The sequence below is a fragment of the Amphiprion ocellaris genome, chromosome 9 (genome assembly GCF_022539595.1).
Source record: "Amphiprion ocellaris isolate individual 3 ecotype Okinawa chromosome 9, ASM2253959v1, whole genome shotgun sequence".
Classification (NCBI taxonomy): Eukaryota; Metazoa; Chordata; class Actinopteri; family Pomacentridae; genus Amphiprion; species Amphiprion ocellaris.
The window spans coordinates 14804901-14815772 of NC_072774.1; positions in this window are offsets into that span (position 1 = coordinate 14804901).

Below are 10872 nucleotides of genomic sequence, written 5' to 3' on the forward strand. Positions count from 1 at the left end.
CCTGTCGGTGTTACCCTGTTTGAGTTGATAGCTTCTCAAAATGTCAAAAAATGACCCAAAATTTAAGGTTGGTGTAAAATTCTAGAAAGAAGAAGAAGATTAAAGAAAGAAAATACATAAAAAAGAAGCAATTAAATAAATGGGAAAAAGTTAAGACAATTAAACTTTTATAAAGTATGGGGGGGAAAAAAGATGTAAGAAATTAAAGAATTGTATTTAATAAAGAAACAGGAAATTTGTAAAAAAGTGTTGTAGTCTTTTGCAGTTAATTGATGGATAGGCGTAGTGAGAGACAGCCAGACAATGGGGTAGAAATAAGAATGAGAACAATTCGTACAGCACGGGGTTGCGAGCGGGAATCGAACCAGGGCCTCAGCGTTGAGGACCTACTACATGCGTCAGTGGCTTAACCCGCAGAGCTATATGATCACACATGTTGCATGTCAGCAAAGGTGTACCAACCCAATAGAAGTCCAGGGGAAGGGTTAGGGTTGGAGAGGTAGGTCCTGACAGTTGTAATGTATCATAAAAAATTGATATATGAATTAAAAATTTTTCATAATTTAATATTAAGCCACTCAACCCAAAAAATTTATAAAATAAAGTTGGGGTTTTCCCTTCAGCATTGTGGTTGCACGTCTCCGATAGAGGATATTTAGACCCACAATGCTGAAGGGAAAACCGTGGATTAATTTCTCGGATTATTCTGTTGCTTAGTATTAATATTAAAAATATTTATGTGTCATATTAAATTTACCTTATTTTTCATTAATGCTGTAAGGACCTTGCTCTGTAACCCTAACTCTATCCCTAGACTTTCTATGGGATTTATACACGTTTACAAGGCAAGAACATATGTGCTCATGTAGCTCTACGGGTTACGCCTCTGACGTATGTACTTGGTCCCCGCCGCTGAGGCCCGGGTTCGACTCCCGCTTGTACACCCCATGCTGTATGCGCTGGCCTACCTCTTATTTCTAACCCCGTTGTCTGGCTGTCTCTCACTACGCCTATCCAAACAAAAAGTGAAAGAGACTACTACACTTATTTAAATAGTTAAATGTTTATTTACAAATAAACACCTTAAAGACAATAACACTTTTACTAGGAATTAAACACAATTTACTATGAAAACTTTAAATATACAATTACACATTAAAATCTACTACAAGTTCTTAAAATTACAAACTACAACAGTTTATCTAAACATTTAATATTGAAAATAATATTTTAACTCATCACATCCAATAATACTTTTGACTCAACAATTACACATTAAAAAGACAGAACATTTGGACATCTAATCTAATATTATAAAATCATACAGAATGACAAAAGACCAAGACTACACTTTTAAGATGAATCTAAATACAGACAAAAAATTTGAAAAACACCAGTGACACTTTTGAATATCTAATTACACAGAAGACACAATAACAAAATCCAAAAAAACAAATAAATTTACATATCTTAAAACGTTTTCTATTCTGAAACAAAAACATCTGGTTGTTTCTTCAAACACTTCCTCTTTCAATGTTCTGGGTTGCACTATGAATTGATTTACTAATAACTCTTTTCTCAAAACTGCTTCCCTCATAAAGTCTACTAATAGTTGAAATCATTGATCAAACTAATGTTACCTTCTGATCACCACTAACTATACTTTTCAGTGAATACAATCAAAGTTTCTGGACCATTTCTAAATAGCACACAGGTGAACATCTCACCAAAACTCAAATGGATACTCTAAATGTGAAATCAAGACTCATGTTCACAACTTTTAAGGCTTCGATTAAACAGAAATTTCTAACAGAGAAGTACTAAGACACTTTGCACATTTCAGTCCTCACACTATCTGACATTTCAAACTAACAGACAACTACACATGGACATAGAAGACACGAGTCCTTGGACTATCTCAAGGTTCTAGTTTACAGACAGCTACTGTGAAACTTCGAAAATTTCAGCCCTCACACTGTGTGAAAGTTCATCTCCTCAGGACTCAAGAGGTCTGTACACTTAGAACATCTTGGAAATCAGGGTTCAACCCTCCAGCACAAAGCCTAAAGTCCAACCTCCTCACAAAAACTGTCGAGTCCAAACTCAAGTTAAAAATTAAAGCTGCAAGCAGCATTGGACGGGTCATCCATCTTTCTCTACAAAACTCCTTTATGTCCCCGAACTGTGGCCGTGAAAACAAAAAAAAACAAATAAAAGCTTTGCGCTCTTTGCGCTCTTTGCGCTCTTTGCGCTCTTTGCGCTCTTTGCGCTCTTTGCGCTCTTTGCGCTCTTTGCGCTCTTTGCGCTCTTTGCGCTCTTTGCGCTCTTTGCGCTCTTTGCGCTCTTTGCGCTCTTTGCGCTCTTTGCGCTCTTTGCGCTCTTTGCGCTCTTTGCGCTCTTTGCGCTCTTTGCGCTCTTTGCGCTCTTTGCGCTCTTTGCGCTCTTTGCGCTCTTTGCGCTCTTTGCGCTCTTTGCGCTCTTTGCGCTCTTTGCCTTTTTCAGGCAACTTCTGGGTTTTGCCAGGAACCACCCTTCAACTCCAATCCACTGACACTCCACACCACAGACCACAACCTTTCCACTCCACTATCATCCTCCGCAACGTTCCCAGTGGGGATTCGAACCATGACCCTCCACATGACAGACACACAACCTATGTGTGAGCTATCTTTCACACAAGGTCCTTCGTGGACTTTGTTGTAATGATGGTTGAAAGAGGTTGTCATACAGCCAAAGTATGTATATATTGTAAATAAAGCTGCTGTAACAATGTAAATTTCCCCTGGAGTGGGGAGAAATAAAGAACTTTATCTTATCTTTATCTTATCTTAAAAAGTATCAAAAGAGCCCTGGGCTGGATTCGAACCAAAAACCTCCTGGATGAGAGGCAGATAACTTACCACTGCACTATCCTTCCTACTGGGTGTAACTGTTAGTTTTCGTAAATGATGGTACACAAAACTATTAAGGAGGTGAAGATAATAAAGGTACTAAGGTGGATTTCAACCGGGCACCTTCAACATGCCAGGCAAAAAACTTACCTCTACACCACCTGTCCTACAAGATGCTGCTCTAACTTTGCTTAAATGATGCTAGCAATTAGTACTGGAGCATCCAAAGGACACATAAAAAGTGTGAGTGGGGATTTGAACCATGGACCTTCAACATGTGAGGCACAGAACTTACCTCTGCACCACATTTCCTACAAGGTGTTGTTGTAAATTGGCTTAAATGATGGCATCAATCAGTACTGGAGCAATCAAAGGACAAATAAAAGGTGTGAGTGGAGATTTGAATCATGTGAGGTACAGAACTTACATTGTAGGTTTGTTTCTGAGACTGAATACACCCAATCTCATCTGATCTGCAAAGCTAAGCAGGGTTGGGCCTGGTTAGTATTTGGATGGGAGACTACCTGGGAATACCAGCTGCTGTAAGCTTTTTACTTCTCCTCACAACCTGAACAAGACACTGCTGGTCATTCACTAGAGACAGCTATCAACTAAAACCTCTTGGTTTCTTTATTATACACTCTATGAGGTGGATAAGCTGCAGCTCATGCTGATTTATTGCTGGTTCTGGTTGGAGCCAAAGAACAAAGGCGTCACCTGTTGGAGCAGCTGATGTCCTGCAGCCTCTTCACCACAGAAAGCCTCTGACAGCTTCAATTCTTTACACTCTGACTGCAAGACACCAATCACATAGGAACATATACATGTGTGGAACAAAGAGCTGAACTGACACTCAACATGTGTTTGACCATTTATTGATAAAGACATTCAAACATGTCTAGAGATAGAACATTCGGTGCTCGGACCCTAATAATTCCTAGGGTTTCAATAGGTTCCTCGCACCACTTCGTGGTGCTCGGACCCTAATAATAATAATAATAATAATAATAATAATAATAAAATGCGTTAACATGTGCTAAAATAATTGTCGGTGTTAATTAATTAACGTGCTAATTCTTAAAGCTTAGCTTAAAGCTTACTCTGGTGCAATACGTCAAATGGCAACATTTATGTTTAGTATTGTACATGATCCCCTTTTAAATAAATTGAAAATAAATAAATAACTACACGTTAACTTGCCCAGCCCTGACAAAAAAAACTAAACAAAAAAACTGCTATATGTGACATAGTTTATTTGGGTATAATATTATCACCCAACTAGGCTATTAATTAGTACTTTGTAAGTAGCTGGTGAACAGTTAGATAACAAAATATCGTTAAATAATTCAAATCCTAAAAGTAGAATTTGACAAAAGATCATTGTTATATAAAAATAAATAAACAGCTGTTCTCCCTATTGTGTATCAGCTTTCTCAAATTCAAGTTACCTAGGTTAACATGAACTCTTAATTTGTGAACGCTTTAGCACATAGTGTTTAAATGTTTGTCATTGTGCAAGCTGTGATGAAGGCTGCACTGTAGACTTGGAAAGATGTTCAAGCTCTTTAAAAGCAAACAAACAAAATATTATGTTTATAGACACTTTGCATATATAGACACAAGTTAATGATGTAGTTGTTGTCCAGACTGAATTGTGTTTTTGTGTTTGGGGTTGCCCTCTTGTTGTTGTTTATTTGGACTATTGATTGTGCCTGTGCATGACACTAACTGTCATATGTGATGTACTTCCACTGTGTTGCAGCTGTTCCTCCTTGTTGATGCAGTCTGCCTCTGTTTGGCTGTTTGTATGATGGCCCTGTGGTTTTTCCATGACACGTTGTGTTGCAGCTCCTCTGACTGTTGCGCCTTCTGTCAATAATTTCACGGAGTCATATTTCTTTGAGAACTCGGATAATAAAAAGTTTCAGATCTCATTTTTAATTAGATTTGTGCTGATAATTGACATTTAAGACAATATGATCCCCATTTTAGCATATAGAAAGCAATTTTAAAGAAAAGAGCTGTTTTTTTTTTTTTTTTTTTAAATAATGTGATTGTTTAATTCTGTAATCAATCCTAGTTATTTATACTATTTGGAAAAATCCAAAATGTTGATCAAGAAAAATGTGCATATATGTAAAGAGCAAAATCTCAGTGACATAAATGAATATATGTAGTTCATTTCTACTGCTGGTAGTTTAACATACTGCATGCCTTAGAAATGGTTTTCAGAAGGAAAACATTTATAATGGAAACACTTTTTTTATCAGATGTTATTTTGCTGCAAAGAGTGAGTGCTTAAATAGATATACAGCTACAAAGTGTCACATTTAACTATTTCAAATATGTACCTGCCAAGTTCATTTCTCACTACAATCTTGTGCAAATTTCCTCATTCAGCTCCTGAAATATGTCCTGCTGTTGAGTTCTGTATGTGTCCAAAGGATGGCAGTGTAACATAAGGGAATGGTAGTACACCTTAATAGTGTTCTTTCTCCTGTTTGGGGCCTCGAGCTTTCATCTGTTGGCTTCAATTTATTTCATCACAGTATACTGCAGCTGATCTAATAGCATGTACATTTTGTTGTCACCTAAAGGGAATTTCTTGTCATGCTCCAAATTGATGTACCTGTTTGTAGCCTTGGACAGTTTTGTGCTGCACAGTCACAAGCAGAGTGTGAGCAGCATACAGCTCAGAGACGATATCCTGATCAGACACCGTGAGGTACATTTGAACAGTAGGTTATGGATTTATATTTGGAGAGTGCGCTTTATGTAGAGCTTTGCAGACTTGATTTGATTATCACCGCGGGATTCCTGAACCCTTTGATCTTCGAACACCCTCAGGTCACGTTGTTCACAGTACAGCTTGTTTTTATCCTGTATGCAATATGGAAACATACATGTTGGATTTTTTGGGGGATATTTTGCATCTTTTGCGTCAGAATATCATGAGATTTACCAAAGGAAGTTGTTAAGCATGCCTTGTTCCCAACCCTGACCTGTGACATCATCTCAAGGCTTTTGATATGAGCTGATAGATGGACGAGACTCTTTAGGAGAGGATGCAATCTCTATAAAGACCGGTGTCCTTCATCCTATCTGATCCTCCTTCTCCACTTAGAACCTTATCTTCAGGTCCAAGATGGTATTTAAGCAATTTGAGTGCACTTAAATAAGACAGGACAACAATCAGGGCTTTAAATTAAGTGATGCTGTTTGGAGGTCTAATTCAATCAGGACAGAGTCAGAGAAATTCCTTTCCGATATTGATCAAGGGCACGTGTCACTATTGATTTTCTCTGACATTTCCTTACTCCAATGCTGTTTTTCTGTGTTTCATTTGTGAATTTTTTTTTCTTCGTTTTGTTGAGCAATGTCTGTCTTCTTGCACTATCATCAGCTAATGCCAGAATAGGCAACACACTGAGCCCCATTTTCTGGGACACAGTCTAAACCAGACTTGAGCGTGCCCTCATTATGAAGGTTTGCACCCCCGGAGAGTGCCCGACCTGACCCCAAAAATTGCTCAATTGACTTTTTCCATCTGCAGTTATGTGTGGTGATGGGGAACCATGACATTTACATTTGCACCACTCCAATATGATCCCTTGCTCTGCACGAGTTTTCGATACAGACTGTAGCTCAAAACAGGTCACAGGATCAAAAGTGTCTCTTGCCTGAAGGAGCCACTGAGTCGATCCTTTCCATTTCTGCACCAAATGGTGTTTTCTCTCACTCTCTTTCTATCTCCCCCCTCCCTCCCTCTCACCAGTAACTTGCTGGAACACATTTAGATCCTGAGTAGAACTCCTCAGTGCCCACTCATCACTCTGCGTGGTGTTTGAAGATTACTACGCTCAGAGACATCCTCACTGGGCATCCAGGCAGCTTAGAGGCCAAAATCCATAATCCCTTACCCTTCATGGGAATTCTCCATGCACTTCAACATGCTGAAATACAGCCCCGCTGCAGCAGCCACTCACGGCCGAGGAACTACTGCAGCCGGAGGCCGAGATAGATGGATGACATGTCTCAATGAATGTGAGAGAAGTGGAAGAAGTTAGATTTAAAAATAAGTTATATACCACAGATACTTTCTTACCAGAAACGTAATTGGCAAAAGGTGAGTAAAGGGATGTTTCTTGCAAGATGTTTTATTTCTAATGTATGTGTGCGCACTGCTTCAGTCAGTCCACATGCACTGGTAACTGTTTTATGTATACCATAACAGCCCAGAAGACATTATTTACTGAAAATACGAGTCCACTGGTGGGATTCAGCAGCTGCAGCTTTTCCACCAGTCGTCTCAATAAAGAATTTCCTCTGAGGCTTTAGTGCCTTATTAAAAAGCGTAAATAAGTGTAGTTCCTTGATTTAGTAATCTGCGTGAACAAGTAATATGTAAAGTTTAGCTGTTGTAGCTGAAGGACCGGTGGGGTTTAATTTTTTCTCCTCTAGGCTACACTCTAATGCTTTGTTAGTTTGCTGTGCTAAAACCCATTTATTAGCTTTGGGAGTTTGTCTTGCAGAAAACAAGAATAATAAAAGTAATCTCATATTCACATTTGGTATTTTCTTATTATAAAACTGTTTCTTTACCTCTGAACGCTTTCCTTTTTTTTTCTTGACACGCAAGTGAAAATACGAAGGAGACAAAGAGAAAAGGTCAGAGCAGGTTTTAGTCAAACATCAGGTAGCAGGGTCACATATGTTGAACCAGTGGTTTCTCACGCTGCACCATCTGTGAACACAGTTTTTTGATTAGCACCAAGTCCAAATGATTAACAAGGATTTTTTTTTGGGGTCAACTTTTCTGTGCAAGGACATTGTCGTCCCTCAGACTGTATACGTTTGCCCATAACATGTTGCTCCAACTTGAACTAAATGTCAGTGTGAATGCCCTTGGTCAGCGAGGAGCTGGACCACTACCCAGCACTACCGGCCGAACGTGTATCAGAGCATTGCAGCTCTCTCTCCCCGCTGTTTGGCATGCTCCGTGGCACCGAGCACTGAGGGCAGAGCGTGTCACCGCGCTGGCACCGGCCTGGACTTGTTCAAGGTTACTCTTTGATTTAATGGTGATGCATTTTTTAAAACCGCATCATCCCTCTCTCTCTTGCCACAGCACCTAGTCCATCTCTGTCACAAATACTGGCTGTGCGTCTCACCTTTAGCAGTGGAAGCACCAGGAGAGGTTGTTTAAGATATAAATCAATGGCAAACGAAGCCCCAGCTCCGGCACAAGCTGGCCCTGATTGTTTTACCTGCCAGCCTGTTTTAAAGGCAGGACGGTGAAGGAAAACTCTTCTATATATTTAGTCTATGACATGGGAAAATGGTCCACTCATCATGTAGACAGCTTTTTGCATGGGCACTTAGAATTAACACTGACTGCAAAGCCTTGAAGTTTTGATACATAACCAGGCGCTGAGGTAAATGTAATACATTGGTGATGTTTCGCCACCTTTCTGAAGACGTAAATGATGGGGAAAATTATCAGTTTGTTCTTTTGTTGTGTCTTTGTCTTGTATAAATAGCATCATCTAGCTCTTTTCTTCAGTGACGTTTTTGACAAGGCGATATTGAGCAATCATCACCTCTCCCTGCTGTTGTGTCAGTAAACGTACACTGACAGAATTCTGCATTATAAAAATAGATTTTCAACCAGTTGCTCTTTTCCTCTGAGGTGCATCTGCTTGTGAACAACCTAATTGTTGGTGGTTAGCATCAGTGCACACTCGCCACACAGACACACACAGATATGCTCAGATGATCAAACACACGTTTAAGTTTTCTTCTTTTTCTTAACTGAAATTAAATCTGAGCTATTCAGGCACGAGAACATCGGCCTTTGTGTGGCGTGGCAGCCTGTTATGGATGGAGATGAGGATTTCTGATAGAAAAAACATGATAAATCAGAGGATAGAAATGGGCCATATTCATGAGCCGTGTAATCCTCTTATATCTCGTGTCATTTTGAAAAGCAAACACATCTTTGCCATCAATACTTGACTGTCTGCATTGATAAACCTCAACTCTCACAAAAAATACGATGAGCAAAAATGACAAATGCAACTTAAAGCTAAGATGGTGTAGACGGAGGAACACTTATGTGATGCTGCTTGGGAGGAAGGATGTGCAGCTCTGCATGATTATAATCAGCTGCATCAAGTAAAAAAAACCAGGCCTCCAGTATTTCACTATGTTGGACTGTTAAATTCCATTTTTCATGATTGTGACAATGTGATGTGTGTCTGTTCTTTTTTCTTCCAAATTGCTGCCTGTATGTCCTGTCAAATGGCACATTAAATGTAAATCTAGTGAAATGTTAAAGCTGCAAATCACTCCTTAAATGTTAAATGAGGAGTGCTTCTATAGCTGCTCCTATTGTCTGATTCATCATCATTTTATTTATGGCTCATGAAAGTTTTCATTATCACTTGATGTGTAATTATTTTATTTCTAGGGTCTTAGGCTAGAGAGTAAAGCCCAGTGATTGGTTTATATGTGATTGACTTGACTTGTGTGAAAAAGTATTTACCATGGACACAAAAAATTGTAAAAATTGGCAAATGATTTTATGTTTCACTCAATTTAATAAATCTCATTTATCAAATTACTAAAATGAGCAACCTAAACATGTTGAAAACATTATCCAAGATGGTGTTTTTAAAAAAATCCTGATGTTTAGGTTTATATTCTGATGTCAACTGAATAATTAACTGTGTACTTGGTAAAAAAGGAAAATAGATTTAAAAATGATTGATTTGAATCCTGGTCTTGTAGTTTCCTGGTCAGTTGACTTTGGGCTTAGGTCAATAAAGTGGACACAATAAGGCATTCAAGCTTTTACCTTGTGATATGAATACAGTACATTCAAGTCTAACATTTTCTGTTCTGAAATATGTTTTCCATGATCAATAAATAGCTCATGATGTTGAATTCATAGTATAGCCGGACATTATTTACAGTGATCCTGTCCCTAGATAAATGGGTTTTAATGTGGCTCATTTCCCATTTGTTGACAATGTTGTCATGTCAACATAAACTGCTAGTGTGAGTGTTGTGTGTTGCTGCTGCAAAGTTCACACATTAACCCTTTTAGCACTATAATACTCATTTCCTCATTTCCTCCCTCTCCCCACACAGCACTCAGTCATTACTGTAATGCATGTAATAGCACCAGAGAGCCCCGTTTCACAGCTTTCAGGGGCAGTTTGAATGATTAAAATTGCACGAAGTAGCGAGGAGTTACAGTAATTTGAAATACACATGCACCGCGGTGTCACTGTGATCCCTGTGGTTTTAAAAGGGTTAACATCACACTAGAGAATTTGACATCAACCCTTAAATCACAGATACAGAATGCATCTTGCTTTCTCAAGTGCACAATTTCTACAAGTATTAAACGCAAGAGTATGCATGAGTCACAGATAAATATGGACTAACTCTCTGAGCCGTGTCTGTGGTGGCCCAGTCACAAGGAGTGTGAGGCTTGTGGTGTAATTATGAGTTCAGGGGTCACACTGAAGCAAATGACTATAGGGAAGACCTGTCATTTCTCCCACTAGGCTCAAACAGATAAAATGAGAGAGTTGATTAAATATTGTTTTTGTCGTTGCCAATTGTTTGTGACCTCTGACCTTGAATGAAAATCAGATCAGTGCTAGGGTTTAATGATATTAGGAGAATATTAATTTTGATCTGATTTGCAAGTCAAGTCAAGCCTCTGTTCAATATTTGCTATAAAATATACTTGAAAAATGTGATGGAGCATTACCACGTGAGGCACCATCAGAAGTGTGACTGTAACACAAGGAGGACAGTATGAACTTGTAAAATCATTGAAACAACAGTTTTAACTCAAGATTAGACACTCAGCCGACTTATATACTAAATGGCAGAATTTTCTAGTTGCATTATTTCAGATTTTTGAATTAAAGTTGATTGTTGAGCTCTACTGGATTGTTGACTATTT